Source organism: Canis lupus, chromosome 24 (genome assembly GCF_011100685.1).
Source record: "Canis lupus familiaris isolate Mischka breed German Shepherd chromosome 24, alternate assembly UU_Cfam_GSD_1.0, whole genome shotgun sequence".
NCBI classification, from domain to species: domain Eukaryota; kingdom Metazoa; phylum Chordata; class Mammalia; order Carnivora; family Canidae; genus Canis; species Canis lupus.
In genome coordinates, this window is record NC_049245.1 from 35112871 (window position 1) to 35130392 (window position 17522).

The following is a 17522-nucleotide window of genomic DNA, read 5'->3' on the forward strand; positions in this document are numbered from 1 at the left end:
TTTATCTCTATTTTTAAGCTCTGAATTTCCAATTCATTAAAAAAATCCTAGGAGTACCATCTCTCAAGGGGCCCATTAAGATTTGGCTTTGGGGAATTGGCTTTTGAATTGCCAAGCAAAATGAAATCACAAATATAATTATGTCATTGCAGTGTTGTGTTTAAGCAGCCTAAGAAAGGCATCAGTTAGATCGGGTGGGGCGGGGGGAGCGTAGGGGGTATAAACAGCAGACAAATCTGATTAAGAGTGGCTTACATTTGCTCGGAAAATGAGGAATCTGGAAGTAGGTAGCTGCTGTCACTGGGTAAATGGGACCATAGGCGGGTACTCTGTGATCATCTTGGCTTGGCCCTCATGGTGCAGCAACACGGCTGCAGCCGCACCAGGCATCACATCAGTGTTCAAGGCAGGAAGAGATAGGGGAAGGGCTCCAGTCAGTTGCCTCTGTCCCTTCTATCGGGAAAACGAACATGTTCCTGGAAATTCAACAGTATAGTTGGCAGCCACAGCTGCAAAGGAGCTTTCCAGCTTCTAAAATAGGAAGAAGAAGAGTCAAAGGTTGGGAGCAGTTGCTGGCTCAGTTCATTGGCTGTATCTGCCACACGAAAAATCAAGACAATCCACAGTGTTTGGAATGTTGAAATCTCTTGTTCTTCCTTTAGTTCTTGCACCTAAATGATGGACACTGAAATAATTTTTCATGTCTATATACATCCACAGGAGACTTAATAGTAATTCACTATGTGAGTTATTAAGGGCTATTAAAATGCAGTATTCATGAACTAAAATTAGCCAACTTATCCACACCGGTGTCCTGCCAAGTCCATCTGGCTGCCACTCAATGCTTGATGGCCTTGCCTTTGCATAAATAGCTGAGATTCCTACAATTTAAGGAAAAGACACTTTGTTATTGGTATTATCTTGAATTAGTTATGGTTCTCAATAGCTGCTTCTATTTCCTGTGTACAAAAAGGTATTATACCCTATTGTGGGTTGAACTGTGCCTTCCAAAAAGATATGTCCAAGTCCTAATCCTCCTACTTGTAAATGTGGCCTTATTTGGAAATAGGGTAATTAAATTAAGTGTAATTAAATTAAAATGAGATCATACTGGATTAGGGTGGGTCCTAATCTTTACACGAAGAGAAAATAGACTTTCGTGCTCTGTTTATGGGAATGTAAAATGGGGCAGCCACTGTGGAAACAGTTTGGCACTTGCTCAGAAAGTTAAGCATAAAATTACCTCATGACCCATTCCATTCCTAGGGATATGCCCCAAAGAAGTGGAGGCTGGTATTCAAACAAATACTTGAGCAAACAAATGTTCATGGCGCCACTAGTCACAAAAGGCAAAAAAAAGAAAGGGGGGGGGGTGAACAATCCACATGTTCCCTCAACTGACGACAGGCTGAACAGAAGGTGTTCTATTCGTTCGCTGGAATATTATCTGGTCAAGGAGTGAAGTACTGATAATGTGCTCCGGTGTGCAGGAACCTTGAACACACACTAAGCAAAAGAAGTCACACGCCTCCTGTATGGTGCCATTCATCTGAAGTGCCCGGAATAGGCAAATCCACAGAGACAAAGCAGATTAATGATTGCCAGTGGCCGGAAAGAGAGGGGGCCTGCAGGGCGACACTAACAGGTATGGGGTTTCCTTTAGGGTGCTGAAAATATTTTAGACCTACAGGATGCTCTAGGTGGTACTGGTACAACACTGTGATTGTGCTAAATACCACTGGTGGTATTTCCTTTTCTTAAAAATTTATTTGAGAGAGAGGCAGGGGTGGGGGCAGAGGCAGAGGGAGAAGCAGGCTCCTCGCTGAGCAGGGAGCCCCGTGTGGGGCTCAATCCCAGGACCCCGGGGATCATGACCTGAGCTGAAGGCAGATGCCGAACCCACTGAGTCACCCGGGTGCCCCGGTGGTTACTTTTACACCATGGGAACTTCACCTTAGTTTTGAAGGTGGAGAGGGGGGAAGGAGAGGAGGGGGAGGAAGAAGAGGAAGGAAAGAAAAAGGAAGAACCCTAACAGTTATTGCTGGTGGCCATAGGACAGCATCCTTTTACATCTGTATCTTGTTACAGCCTTTGGGCAGTATCTTTTAACATTTTTTTTTTATTTTTTTATTTTTTATTTTTTTTTCATTTTTTAAAAAGTTTTATTTATTTATTTATATGATCTCTACACCCAACTTGGGGCTTGAACTCACAACCCCGAGATCAAGAGACGCATGCTCCATGACTGAGGCAGCCAGGCGCCCCAGTGTCTTAATTTTCTTTCTTTCTTTTTTTGTTTTTGTTTTTTTATTTTTTTAAGATTTTGCTTATTTATTCATGAGAGACACAGAGAGAGGCAGAGACAGAGGCAGAGGGAGAAGCAGGCTCCCTGCAGGGAGCCCGATGCAGGACTCGATCCTGGGTCTCCTAGATCATGCCCTGGGCCAAAGGCAGACACCCAACTCCTGAGCCACCCAGGCATCCCTCTTTTTTTCTTTATTACAATTTTATTTATTTGAGAGAGAGAGAGATAGCAAGAGAGAGCATGAGCAGGGAGCAGAGAGAGAAGCAGACTACGCTGAGCAGGGAGCCCACATGGGGGTCCATCCCAGGACCCTGAGATCATGACCTGAGCCAAAAGCAGATGCTTAACCAACGGAGCCAGCCAGGCGCCCCACCTTTTAGCATTTTAACATGTCTACAGGATAAGTTCCATTCTTAAGAACCAATGTATGGATTTACATGAAAGAAGATTTATGCAGTATTGTTCACGGTGGCAAAAATGACAAACAAAGAGGGCACCTGGCTGGCTCAGTCAGTAGTGCGTGTACCTCTTGGTCTCAGGGTGGTGAGTTCAAGCCCCACGCTGGGTGTAGAGTTTACTTTAAAACTTATTAAAAACTTTTCAAAAACATTGTATTTATTTATCTATGAGAGACACAGGCAGAGGGAGAAGCAGGCTCCATGCAGGGAGCCCAACGTGGGACTCGATCCCGGGCCTCCAGGATCACACCCTGGGCTGGAGGCGGCGCTAAACTGTTGAGCCACCTGGGCTGCCCTAAAACTTTTTTTTTTTTTTTTTTTAAAGATTTATTTATTTATTCAGTCAGAGAGAGCGAGAGAGAGGCAGAGACACAGGCATAGGGAGAAGCAGGCTCCACGCAGGGAGCCCGATGTGGGACTCGATCCCGGGTCTCCAGGATCACACCCCAGGATGCAGGCGGCGCTAAACCACTGCGCCACCAGGGCTGCCCCCCCCCTTTTTTTTTAATGGCAAACAAAGTCACTATCCATCCATAGGGAGTGGTTGAGTACATCATGGTATAGCCACACAACGTGGTGTAACCACCCCACACCATATTGCTCCATCTTTGAAATGCTCTCTGCCTGGTGACCTGGGGGGATTCTCATGTGACACCGTTAAATGAGAAAAGCAGGGCACAGAATAATGAGGATAACATGATCTTATTTATATAAATCCCATATAGATTTGTGTGTCTGTATATGTGTGTTTGTGTATCTGTATGTATCCAGATAGATATGCGGACATGTCTTTGTATAAAATTACATGGAGAAAAAGATGGGAGTATATGAACTAGAGGTGAGGAAGGGAGAGAAAAGGAGAAAAGGAGAGAGAAGTCAACCAGAAAAAGGAAGAGAAAAAACAAAGCGATTTCACCAGAAAAGGAACAGTCACTCTTACACAGTCACTCTTATAATTGATGTAAAATTACGTACATGTACATAACATGCCTGTACAAAAACTTTCAATCATAAACTTACTTTTAATGCATTCTAATCGATTAAACAGAACTAAATACAGAATTAGAATTACTATTGCATTGGCTTCCTCATTATCAATTAATCTGTGATGGCTTCTCTGTGCAGAATGTAAAGCTACATATTTGCATGAACAGTGTTTCTGGTGTATAATTTTCCACTTATCTGGCATTATAATATGTACGCATTATGATTCAAGAATGAATTATTCAGAATTTCCCCCCAAAATATATCCAGAATATTCCACATTAATTTATGTGATTAAATAATTGATATAAGTTGCCTGCAGCATCCCTGCTCCCCAAAGGAAAGAGCATTCAGTCTTTGCCTACTGGGCAACTGAGGCCCTCAAAGAGATTGCCTTTGCCCAGTGGTTTCCTCCGACTTTTTTTTTTTTTTAAGATTTTATTTATTTATTCATGAGAGACACAGAGAGAAAGAGAGGCAGAGACACAGGTAAAGGGAGCAGGTTCCCTGCAGGGAGCCCGATGTGGGACTCGATCCCGGGACCCTGGGATGACGCCCTGGTCTGAGGGCGGCGCTAAACAGCTGAGCCACCCGGGGATCCCATCCTCTGACTTTTATGATGTGAAGAATGAACTAGGAGACAGAGGGAGAGCTATGGAGCTGACGTCTATATTTTTACCTGCTGAGCATCCCTTAAGGGGACCATCCCACCTTTGTCATTCCATTTGGTTCCTCTACAGCCACATCGGGGTGTAGCTCCTGCTGTGAGCGTGTGCCAGGGGCCTACCCAGTCAGAGGACGCTCTTCATCTGGCTACTGTGACTGGTTCATGGCTGGACACATGACCCAAGCTGGACCCATCAGAGGATTCACTTTTTTCTTTTTTTAAGATTTATTTATTTTTATTTGAGAGAAAGATGCAGAAGGAAAGGGAAGGAAGAGGATCCCAAGCAAACTCTTCCCCAAGCATGGAGCCTGATGTGGGGCTCAATCTCACAACCCTTAGATCGTGAGCTGAGCCAAAACCAATAGTTGGGTGCTTAACCAACTGAGCCACCCAGGTGCCCCAAAGGATTCACTTGCTGAGACTGTCAGGGGCACTCTCCTTCCTTGGAACTGAGAGCAGTGTCTTTGCCACCACACTGAGAGAAGAAAGTCCACCCTGAGAAGTGGAGCATGAGGGAGTAAAAGATTCTGATGGTCTGGATCTGCCAGTGGTGGAAGATAGAACAATTTAAAAATATATTTTATTTATTTATTTGATAGAAAGAAAAAGAGAAAGAGAGCACAAGTAGGGGAGTGGCCAGCAGAGGGAGAGGGAGAAGCAGGCTCTCTGCTGAGATGGGAGCCCAACGTGGGGCTCGATCCCAGGACCCTGAGATCACAACCTGAGTTGAAGGCAGATGCTTCACGGACAGAGCCGTTCAGGCTCCCCCAGATTTTTCTAAACTGTCAGGATATGCAGCCGAAGTTTTGAATCCGTGAGCCAGGTCAGGTGCTTCTTGAACTTTCATGTGCTTTAGGGTCATCTGGGTCCTACTGCAGAGATTCCCATTGAATAGATCTGAGTGGAGCCCAAGGATTTCTAGATCAAACAAGCTCCCAGATAATGTGGTTCTTGGAACACATTTTGAGAACCTCTCATCTAACAGGCTGAGCTGAGGGAGGAGAAGAGCATAGGCAGCTGGTGAATTCAGGGCTTGGCAAGCCAGGCCCCGGAGCAGGTGAAAGGTATGGATCGGGGGTGAGGGAGAGGCCAGAAAGGACAGGGACCTCTACTTAGTGTTGCTGTGAATTTCTTTTAATGTTCTTAAGAGTTGGGCATGGGAAATGCGACTCCTCTTAAATGTCTTTTTTAAAAAATAAATTTATTTTTTATTGGTGTTCAATTTGCCAACATATAGAATATCACCCAGTGCTCATCCCGTCAAGTGCCCACCTCAGTGCCCGTCACCCAGTCACCCCCACCCCCTGCCCTTAAATGTCTTTTGACTGTTAACTGTTTGTTTTTTTAAAGTTTATTTTTTAGTAATCTCTACACTCAACATGGGACTTGAACTCACCACCCTGAAGGGTCACATGCTTCACCGACCGAGCCACCAGGTGCCCCTGTTGAATTGTTTCTTGAATGTGAGATCTCCAAGGCTGAACCTAGATGGGTCTCTGAGTTCATGAAGGTTGCAATTGTCCAGCTACTCTCCAATGTTGTCACTACTTTTTTTGTCCGTTAGAAAGTGAACACGAGGAACTCCTGGGTGGCTTAGCGGTTGAGTGTCTGCCTTTGGCTCAGGTTGTGATCCGAGGCCCTGGGATCGAGTCCTGCGTTGGGCTGCCCGCAGGGACCCTGCTTCTCCTTCTGCCTGTGTCTCTGCTTCTCTGTGTCTCTCATGAATAAATAAATAAAATCTTAAAAAAAAAAAAGAAAATAAAGTGAACACGAGTGAAGAGCCATGGAGAGATTTTGCCCCGTCGAGTGGGTCACAGTTTAGAGAATTAGCTTCTGTGGAAATGAGAGGTTGAGGGGTCTTGTGCAACCAGAGAAAATGGTTTGCCCTACAGATGGTATTAATTGATTTAGCCTCCCCCCCCCCCCGCCCCGCAAGTAGTGTTTTGTGTTGTTTGTGGTACATTAACACTTCATCTGAGTTCTCTCTACATTAATGGTACATTCATCATGGGCAGGGATCTTGGGTTCTGGGTTTTTGTTTGTTCATTTGTTTCCTTTATTATTTCTTTCTTTAAACATTTCCTCAACATTGACCATGTGCCAACCCGTTTGAGGGTCTGAGGATACAAATACAAATCAAACAAAACTGTACACAACAAACACAGCTTGGCCGCTAATATCCTCTTTTTCTCCTTCTCTCTTACTTTATTATTTTCAAAAGATTTTATTTATTATTTTGACAGAGAGTGGGAGAGCGAAAACACAAGCAGTGGAGGGGAGGGGTGAGGAGGGAGAGAGAAACAGATTTCCCATAGACCTGGGAGCCCAATGTGGGACTTGATCCCAGTACCCTGGGATCACAACCGGAGCCAAAGGCAGATGCTTAACAACCAACTGAGCCACCCAGGCACCCCTCTTTCTTCCTTCCTTCCTTCCTTCCTTCCTTCCTGGTGTTTCGTGGAGGTCTGAGGGAGGCTGGCGGGCTGTTTGGAGGGTTGCAGTGGTATGGAGGGAGTTCGTTCTGATGGGTTGCTTGGAGGGAGGTTTCTTTCTTTCTTTCTTTCTTTGCTTTTCTGTCTTTCTTTCTTTCGTCTTTCTTTCTCCTTTCTTTCTTTCTTTTCTTTCTTCTCTTTCTTTCTTTCTTTCTTTCTTCTTTCTTTCTTTCTTTCTCTCTAAATATTTTATTTATTTATTCATGAGAGACACAGAGAGAGAGAGGCAGAGACACAGGCAGAGGGAGAAGCAGACGCCATGCAGGGAGCCTGACGTGGGACTCGATCCCAAGACTCCAGGATCATGCCCTGTGCCGAAGGCAGGCACTAAACCACTGAGCCACCCAGGGATCCCTCCTTTCTTTAATAATAGAACTCATGAGTTTTAGTTGGCACAAGATTGACCAGTTCATGATTACATTCCTGACCTTCTTTTGGATCTAAGTGTTCATGGAATTAAATTCTAAGATGTTCATGTGAGTTTATGTGAGATGTGAGCAGACATGATGAATGCTCATTTCAGGTCATGCCACTAAGAGGAATGGACCTCTTTGTTCCTCATATGTTCCCTCTTTGCCCTTTCTCTTGCACTTTACCACTGGCTGGGATGGAGATGTGATGGCAGGAGCTAGTGTAACTACCTTGGACACAGAAATTGAAGGTGTGTGTTGAGTTTGTCAATGTTACTACCCTAGAACCACCTAAGTCTGGGTTGGTAAGTGAGAGAGAAATATACTTGATTTTTTTTTGAGCCAATAACTTAAGATCTCTTTGTTACATCAGCCAGGATGTTGTACCCAAACTAACAAGTCTCTGACCTCTACATCTAGTGGAGGCAGTTCAAAAGAAAGGAGGGGAGGGAGTGGAGATGCGTTGAACCAGAGATAATTCCTTGGGCTATAAATTAGGGCATGCCCAGCATAGGCTGGGATGCTGATTGATGGAAGGTTATTGAAGAGGATCCCTGAAAAGGATCCCCACAGATGGAAACTGGAGTAGTATTGGATACTCAATTCGAATAGGATTCTTTGGTTATAAGTAACAACATCATTTTTTTTTTTTTTATTTACTTATGATAGTCACAGAGAGAGAGAGAGGCAGAGACACAGGCAGAGGGAGAAGCAGGCTCCATGCAGCGGGAGCCCGACGTGGGATTCGATCCGGGTCTCCAGGATCGCGCCCTGGGCCAAAGGCAGGCGCTAAACCGCTGCGCCACCCAGGGATCCCATAAGTAACAACATCAAAATCCAACAAAGACTGTTTATTCGGGACGCCTGGGTGGCTCAGTGGTTGAGAATCTGCCTTTGGCTCGGGGTGTGATCCCAGGTCCAGGGATCGAGTCCCACATCGGGCTCCCTGCATGAAGCCTGCTTCTCCCTCTGCCTGTGTCTCTGCCTCTCTCTCTCCGTGTCTCTCATGAATAAATAAATAAATTCTTAAAAAAACAAAAAACATACTATATGTTGGCAAATTGAACTCCAATAAAAAAATAAAAACAACAAAACAACAACAACAACAAAACAACCCAAAGACTATTTATTCATGGATAATTCAATAGAGTCATCCATTTATTCAACAAACATTTACCTATCACTTGCTATGTTCTTGGCTTTGTTCTAGGTGTTAGTGATAGGGTAGTGATTAGAAGTCAAAAGCTTCAAATGGATCTTGGGCCCTCTCTCTGTCTCAAATGAATAAATAAATAAAATCTTAAAAAACAAAACTTCAAATGGATCTTACAGTCTAGTAGGGAGAGATTTATTATCTCACAAAACAAGAAATCCAGAGGTAGGTGGGTTTTTTTGATGGTGGATACAGAGGTTCAACACTGTCTTCAAGAACAGATAATCTAAAAAAAAAAAAAAAAAAAAAAGAAAAAAAAGAACAGATAATCTTCCCATCTCTTCATTCCGCTGTCCTTAGTGTGTAGACTTTGTCCTCAGCCTTGAAACCTCATAGCTGCCACAGCTTCACACATCACATTGCACACACATTAACCTAGTAAAAGAACAGGGACTGTTTCCTCCCATGCAACTCTTCTTTTTTTTTTTTCCCTAGAAGGAAAACTTCCTCAGAAGTCCTCAGGAGATTTTAAGTTCCATTTTCTAGAATTGTATCATATTTCTGATAAAATCCCTGGCTAAGTGTAGGAGTCAATGATGACTGGCTTAAATTTGTAGTTTTCAAACTCTTTTTAAAAGATTTTATTTATTTATTTGAGAGAGAGAGAAAGCATGAGCAGGGGGAGGAGCAGAGGGTAGAGTGAGAAGCAGACTCCCCACTGAGCAGGGAACCCAACAACAAGGGGCTTGACCCGCACCCCCCCCCCCCACGACCCTGGGATCATGTCCTGAGCCAGAGGCAAGACACCTAACTGAGCCACCCAAGTGCCTCTGTGGTTTTCAAACTCTTAAATATAATAATAACCCCAAAGAACTTTGGTTTATGGGGTTATGTTGATTGACATTTGCTGTATGAGAAGTTAAAATTGAAAAATTTAAATATATGCATCCATTAGTTCATTTAAAATTGCCCTTCACATGTTAACTTAAATAGTAATTTTTTAATGAAAAATGGCATTTTCCCCAAACAAACAATAATTAGTGGAAAAAGTGACATTGTTTTCCATTTTGCTTTATCTCTTGAGTGTCCCACTTAATAGAAGTTGGATTCTAACTTCTCTTTCTGCTTTTAATCCATTGTGGTATGTTGTTTTGCTTAAAACATGTAAAGAAATTCTGGCCTCGCACAGATACGTTGTTTCAAAAAGGAGGGCCTGGTGGACCTCCTGAAAGGGTCTCAGGGACTCTCAGGGGTTCCTGGATCATACTTTGAAAACCACTGGCTTAGAGCAATCAAAACTCATTCCCAGGCTATGGAGGAGCTTACCTCCATCCCTAACTCCACTCAGCTCAACCTCCCTATACACACACAGCTGTTTCCATTCCTGAACAAAACCACAGTTCTCTGTTCTCCTCAAGGAGGGCTGAGAGGTGCCTGGTGGCTCAGTTGGTTATGTGTCTGCCTTTGGTTCAGGTATGATCCTAGGGTCCTGGGACTGAGCCCCACATCGGGCTCCCTGGTCAGTGGGAGTCTGCTTCTCCCTCTGCCCCTGCCCCAGGCTGGTGCGTGTTCTCTTTCTCTCTGTCTTTTCACGAATAAATAAAATCGTTTTCAAAAATTAAAAAGAAAAAGGGGATCCCTGGGTGGCTCAGTGGTTTAGCGCCTGCCTTTGGCCCAGGGCATGATCCTAGAGTCCCAGGACCAAGTCCTGCATGGGGCTCCTGGCATGGAGCCTGCTTCTCCCTCTGCCTGTGTCTCTGCCTCTCTCTCTCTCTCTCTCTCTCTCTATGTCTATCATGAATAAATAAATAAAATATTTAAAAAATAAAAAAAAAAAAGGGACACCTGGGTGGCTCAGTGGTTGAGCATCTGCCTTCGGCTCAGGGTATAATCCTGGGGTCCTGGGATCGAGTCCTGCATCAGGCTCCCTGCATGGAGCTTGCTTCTCCCGCTGCCTGTGTCTCTGCCTCTCTCTCTCTCTGTGTCTCTCATGAATAAATAAATAAAATCGTAAAAAAAAAAAAAAAGGAAAAGTTTTATAAAATACTGAGCCTTGGGGATCCCTGGTGGCTCAGTGGTTTAGTGCCTGACATTGGCTCAGGGCGTGATCCTGGAGTCCCGGGATCGAGTTCTGCATTGGGCTCCCTGCATGGAACCTGCTTCTCTCTCTGCCTATGTCTCTGCCTCTCTCTGTGCCTCTCATGAATAAGTAAATGAATAAAATTGTTAAAAAAATAAAATAAAATACTGATCCTTACAACATGCAATGCCCCCTGATATTATCTGTTCCTTTAATTCCATTCTCTTTCATTAAAAAAAAAAAAAAAGTGCTGGCCATAACCCATTACAGTCATTTCATGACTCACTAGTGGGTCATAATCCTCAGTGTGAAAAATACTGCTCTCTAAGGACTTGTTGATTGATTGGACAGAGAGGCTGGACTAAGGTATCCAAGAGGGTGGAATTAAATAAGAATTGCCTCAAAAGTTGGCCAGGGAAATTCCCTGAGATGCCCACATTGACCCTGCCTTTTTTTTTTTTTTTTTAATTGCTTGTATTAATTCCTTTATGGTTAGCAGGAGGAAGTAGGTCCAACTCAAACAGCCTTAAGTTAAATTAAAAAAAAAAGTATTGACTCAGAATAGGAAAGCCCGGGAGTTTTCATGAGCTTCAGGCACAGCTGCAACCGGGTGCTCAAGTGGTGGGTATCTGTCAGCCCACCTATAAACGCTGCTGCCCTCTATATTGGCATGAATCTCATACAGTGGTGCCTGCTTCAGCTTCCCATCTACAAAAATGACAGAGGAAAGGGTACCTGGGTGGCTAAGTTAGCTGGCATTGGGCTCAGATCATGATCTCAGGGTCGTGGGATGAAGCCCTGAGTTGGTCTCTGCACTCAGCGTGGAGCCTGCTTGGGATTCTCTCTCTCCCTCTGTCCTACTCGCCCCATGTGCATGTGCTCTCTCTCTCTCAAAAAACAAAAAACAGGGCAGCCCCAGTGGCCGAGTGGTTTAGCAGTGCCTTTGGCCTGGGCCTGATCCTGGAGTCCCAGGATCGAGTCCCACGTCGGGCTCCCTGCATGGAGCCTGCTACTCCCTCTGCCTGTGTCTCTGGCTCTCTCTCTCTGTCTCTCTGTGCCTCTCATGAATAAATAAAATAAAATCTTAAAAAATAAATAAAATAAAAAAACAGAACAACAGAGGAAAGAAAACTATATCTTCCTAGCTGTTCTACAAAAATGTCCTTGTGCTAGTGCTTATTGGCCAAACCTAGGTTGTGTCCATCTTGGGAAGGGGACTTTGAGGTCAGCCTCATCTGAACCACAAGGGATGAAGTTAGATGGACTGTGGCTCCCCGGTAGAGAACCGAGAGCCTATTGCTTGAAGCAAGAAGATTATGAGCAGGCAAGCCCAGCAGATGTTCACTACTCCAAGTTCAGGGAGGAAAAAGGAAAATGTTGAGTCCTGAGCACCATTATATTCCCAGTGACTGGCACAGATGAGGCTCAGAAAATACTTGTTGTATGGAAAGGCCTGTTTTGCTTGTATGATAGAGTACCCTGGGCCAGTTTGCATGTTTCAAAAGGTAAAAGAAGTAAGGATAGATCAATGGGAGAGAATAGAGAAGCCAGTTTAGACTAACACATATATGGCCAACCGATTTTCAGTCAAAGCATTAAGGTAATTCAGTGAGGGGGAAAAAGTTTTGTTTCTCGACCAGCGTTGCTGGAATAATTGCATATTCACACTGAAAAAGATGAACTCAACTCCCACCTCACACCATACATGAAAAATATTCAAGATAAATCATAGACCATATAAAAGCTAAAATTAGAAGCTCCTAGAAAGGGCAGCCCTGGTGGCTCAGCGGTTTAGCTCCACCTTCAGCCCAGGGCCTGATCCTGGGGACTCAGGATCAAATTCCATGTCGGGCTTCCTGTGTGGAGCCTGCTTCTCCCTCTGCCTGTGTCTCTGCCTCTCTCTCTCTCTCTCTCTCTCTCTCTGTCTCTCATGAATAAATAAATAAAATCTTTTTTTGTTTTTTAAAGAAGCTCCTAGAAGAAAATACAGGACCGTGTTGGGATGGGCAAAGATCTTTTAGATAGGACACCATAAGCATTAACCATAAAAGAACGCATTTATTCATTTATTTTATTATTTAGAGAGAGAGAGAGAGCACATGTGAGCGGGAGAGGAGTAGAGGCAGAGGGAGAGAGAGAATCTCAAACAGACTTCCCACTGAGCATGATCCCAGGCTTGATCTCACAACCTTGAGATCATGACTTGAGCCAAAACCAAGAGTTGTACGCTTAACCAACTGAGCCACCCAGGCACTCCCATATATTCCTTTATGCATTCTTTTTCTTTTTTCATCTTAGCCCCAAACTGTAAACTGAAATACCCTCAGTTGGTGAATGAATTAACAAATATGATGTATTATTCTAGGGGCTTCATTTTGTCACATCTATAACTCCCTGGGACTAGAATTGTTGCCTGCCTGACACATAGTAGGCAATGTAATAAGATTGTGTTGTGATGGTTGTTGATTCTAAACTTTGAATAAACAGCCTCTATAATTATAAGATCATGTAAATCAAAAAATAAATAAATAAAAAATAAGATCATGTAAATCTTTCCTACTACAGAATGACTATGTTACTGGACCGACAGAAAGGGAAGTAGAATTTCCTCTATGGTTCCATCTTCCACTAGTGGCCCTGATCACAGGGCTCCAGTGACATATTCTCTCATTATTCTAAAGCGTGGTGGCACCTTTCTACCAATGGTGTGCTGGGGCTGGCAGGTCCGGGCCCACAGAAACTGCTGGTACACTTCTCTTTCCTTTGTTATGCTCAGTGGCCTCATGCTGGCAGCTAGAAATTGGTCATGGAAGGAGTATTTACGTCCCCCAAATTGGAACACACGACAAATCAGGGCTTCTTTCCAAGAGCCAGTTGACCACTTACCAGCACACTGCTGCGGACTGCTGTCCCTAATCCCTGGCTGCCTCTTGGTCTTCCGCTGGCTTCTCAGATTTTCCATAACTTGTGTAACCAATTCCCCACACCAAATTCCCAGAGTGAGTATTTAAAATACTTGTTGATAGAGGAGATGCATTTCTTACCTTCTGTTTTTAGAACATCCAGGTCTCTAGTAATATAATTTGGGTGGGGAAAAAATTGACTTTCTTCTTTATGTTACTTTTCATAGAGCCTGTTGACTTCATGTTCTCATTTCTTGTTCTTCTGTCTTCCTGGGCCTGCTGCCCATATGTCATGCATTCTTTGGCTAATTTCACCATCTCTTGCATACCATGCCTTTTTGCTTGTTTTGGTTTCCATTTTCCTTTTTCTGGCATACATCTTGAATTCATTTTTGTTAGAAGGGTTATGCGTGTTTGATATGGAAATGCAGGTCTCAAGCACTTAAAAAATTTTTTTTTTTTTTTTAAAGATTTTATTTATTTATTCATGATAGTCACAGAGAGAGAGAGAGAGGCAGAGACACAGGCAGAGGGAGAAGCAGGCTCCAAGCACCGGGAGCCCGATGTGGGATTCGATCCCGGGTCTCCAGGATCGCGCCCTGGGCCAAAGGCAGGCACCAAACCGCTGCGCCACCCAGGGATCCCTAAAAAAATTTTTTTAAAGCACTTTTTGCTGAAAAATTTTAGCTCCCTTTTCTGAAGGATTTCCTTGCTCTGATGTTTCTACACAGTAATTTGGTCTTTGGCCATGTTTATTCTATTTTCCAGTATATTCACGGGCGTAAAATTGTTTTCAGTAACTATATTTTTAATCTCTGGAAACCTTTTCTTGTTGTCTGATCGTTTCTCTTTCATGACAGCCTGTTCTTGTTCTGAGGTGCCTTCTTTATTTTTAAAAAATTTTTAAAAAAGATTTATTTATTTATTTGAGAGGGGAGTGGGAGAGAGTTAGAGAGAGAGAGACAGAGGGAGCGTACATGCAAGCAGGGGGAGGGGCGGAGAGAATACCAAGCAGACTCCTGGGGCAGAGTGGAGCCCCACATGGGACTCAGTCTCAAGGACCTGAGATCATGACCATAGCAGAGACCAAGAGTCAGACGCCTAACTGAGCCAGCCAGGTACACCTGAGGTGCCTTCTTTAAATAAAGTTTGAGGGTGTCTGGCTGGCTCAGTCAGTAGAACATGGGACTCTTGATCTCAGGGTTCTGAATTCAAGCCCCATGTTGAGCATGGAGCTGACCTTGTTTTTTTTTTTTTTTTTTTTAAAGATTTTATTTATTTATTCATGAGAGACACAGAGAGAGGCAGAGATGCAGGCAGAAGGAGAAGCAGGCTCCCTGCAAGGAGCCCAGTGCAGGACTTGATCCCAGGACCCCGGGATCATGACCTGAGCCAAAGACAGATGCTCAACCACTTAGCCACCCGGGTGCCCCTGGAGCTTACCTTGAAAGATAAATAAATAGGGGCACCTGGGTGGCCAGTTGGTTAAGCATCCAACTCTTGGTTTCAACTCAGGTCGTGATCTCAGGGTCTTGAGATCAAGGCCCTGTGTCAGACTCCATGCTCAGCGGGGAGTCTGCTTTAGATTCCCTCTCCCTCTTGCTTGTGTGTTCTCTCTCTCTAAAATAAGTAAATAATTTAAAAACAACATAAATAAAGTTAGAGATAACAATGCTTATATCTATAGACAAGAGGTGGCCATAAAAAAAGGTTTTTGCAAAAGCGACATTGTAGCACCAATAAGCAAGATAATAATCAGCTTTCAGGCCTGTTGTGTTGGTGGGGCCACAGGAAAACAGATGCTGGCATACATCCCCCGGGCAACCTTCGTGGGGCAACTTACCAATATGTATCACAAATACTCTGGGGGGTGCCTGGTTGGCTCAATTTGTGGAGCATGCACGTTTTGATCTTGGGGTTGTAAGCTGGAGCCCCACTTTGGGTGGAGAGATCACTTAAAAAACAAAACAAGACACGTACTATGGCATTTTTCCCTTTGATCCCAGCAATTCTGCTTTTAGATATTGTGTCACAGATACACCTGTACGCATACAAGAGAAAGTGAGTACAAAGATTTTCATTGCAGAATTATTGGTCATTGCAAGAGTGGAAACAACCGAAGTTTCTGGCAATAGGGAATGACAGCCACCCATGGAATGGGTGATAAAGAAAGAGGAAGTTCTTTTTGTACTGTGATGGAATGATCTCCGGGATATATCGTTAAGTGAAAAAAAAAAAAAAGCAGAAAAAATTTATGCAGATGCCACCTTTTGTATAAGGGGGCTAAGTATTTATATTTACTTAAAGAAATACGGGAAGTATCCATAAGCTAACAAATGTGTTTACCAGTGGTGTGGGGAAAGGGAGGAAGTGGGTGGACAAGGATGGGTGGAGGTCAGTTTTTTCAATGGATTACTTTTTTTTTTTAATGGATTACTTTTTATATCACTTTGCTTTTTTTTTTTTTTTCAGATTTTATTTTTAAGTAATCTCGACACCCAACGTGGGGTTTGAACCCACAACCCTGAGATCAAGAGTCATATATCTGCAGATTGAGCCAGCCAGGTGCCCCTCACTTTGCTTTTTTGAACCTTAGGAATGTTTTTTTTTTTTTTTTTTAATTATTATTATTATTATTTTTTTTTTCTTAGAAATGTTTTTTATTAAAAAATTAAATAGAGGGGATCCCTGGGTGGCTCAGCAGTTTAGTGCCTGCCTTCAGCCTAGGAAGTGGTCCTGGAGTCCCGGGATCAAGTCCCATGTCAGGGTCCCTGCATGGAGCCTGCTTCTCCCTCTGTCTCTGCTTCTCTCTCTCTCTCTCTCTCTCTCTCTCTCTCTTTCTCATGAATAAATAAAAATCTTACAAAAAATTAAATAGAGGGGTGCCTGGGAGGCTCAGTCATTTAGGCATCTGCCTTTGGCTCAGGTTGTGATCTTGGGGGGTCTCAAGATCAAGCCCAGCATCAGGATGCCTGCTCAGTGGGGAGCCTGCTTCTCCCTCTCCCTCTGCCTGATGCTTCCCTACTTGTACTCTCTCTCAAATAAATAAAATCTTTTTTTTTAATCTTTTTTTAAAAAAAGATTTTATTTATTTATTCATGAGGTACACAGAGAGAGACAAAGAGAGAGAGAGGCAGAGACACAGGTAGAGGGAGAAGCAGGCTCCATGCAGGGAGCCCGATGTGGGACTCAATCCTGGATCTCCAGGATCACGCCCTGGGTCAAAGGTGGCACTAAACCACTGAGCCACCCGGGCTGCCCTCAAATAAATAAAATCTTAAAAAAATAAATAGAAAAAAGATAAAGCCAACATATATCGACCATTTATGATGTGCCAGGTTTTATGGTGGGGGCTTTTTATATATCATCTCATCTAAACCTCAGACCAGAGATGCCTGGGTGGCTCAGCAGTTCAGCCTCTGCCTTCAGCCCAGGGTGTGATCCTGGAGACCCAGGATCAAGTCCTGCCTCGGGCTCCCTGCATGGAGCCTGCTTCTCCCTCTGCCTGTGTCTCTGCCTCTCTCTGTGTGTGTCTCTCATGAATAAATAAACAAAATCTTAAGAAGAAATAAACCTCAGGCCAAGAAGCAGGAGTAAAACCCCATTTATGGAGGGAGAGACTGATGCTCAGAGAAATCAAGTTACACAGGTAAGTTGTGACTCTGTGATGTGAATGTGAGTCTGTCTGACTTGAGATCTTTGCTCTCAACCCTAGGCTGACCACAGCAGTTAATGTTTAACAACATCCACACTTCATCTCCCTTTTTGCATATTTTATTTTCATCTTCCGGTGTCTCCACCCAGTCCCTGCCCAAATGAATACATAATTCTGTGTGTTTATCATTGTAGGGAAGTCTCAATTTTCTACTTTATAGGCAATATTTCCAACCTTAGCCAAGACAGTGGAGAAGGGATGGAATCTGTCTCAAAACCTTGGACAGGAAAAGAGCTGCCCTGATGGTGGCTCACTAAGATGTCTCCAAGGTAGGCGTAGAAAAAATGTGGCTAATCTTGCTCCAACTTCAATATGAATTAAATCAATATTTTTAAAACTTTTTCTTTTTCAGATT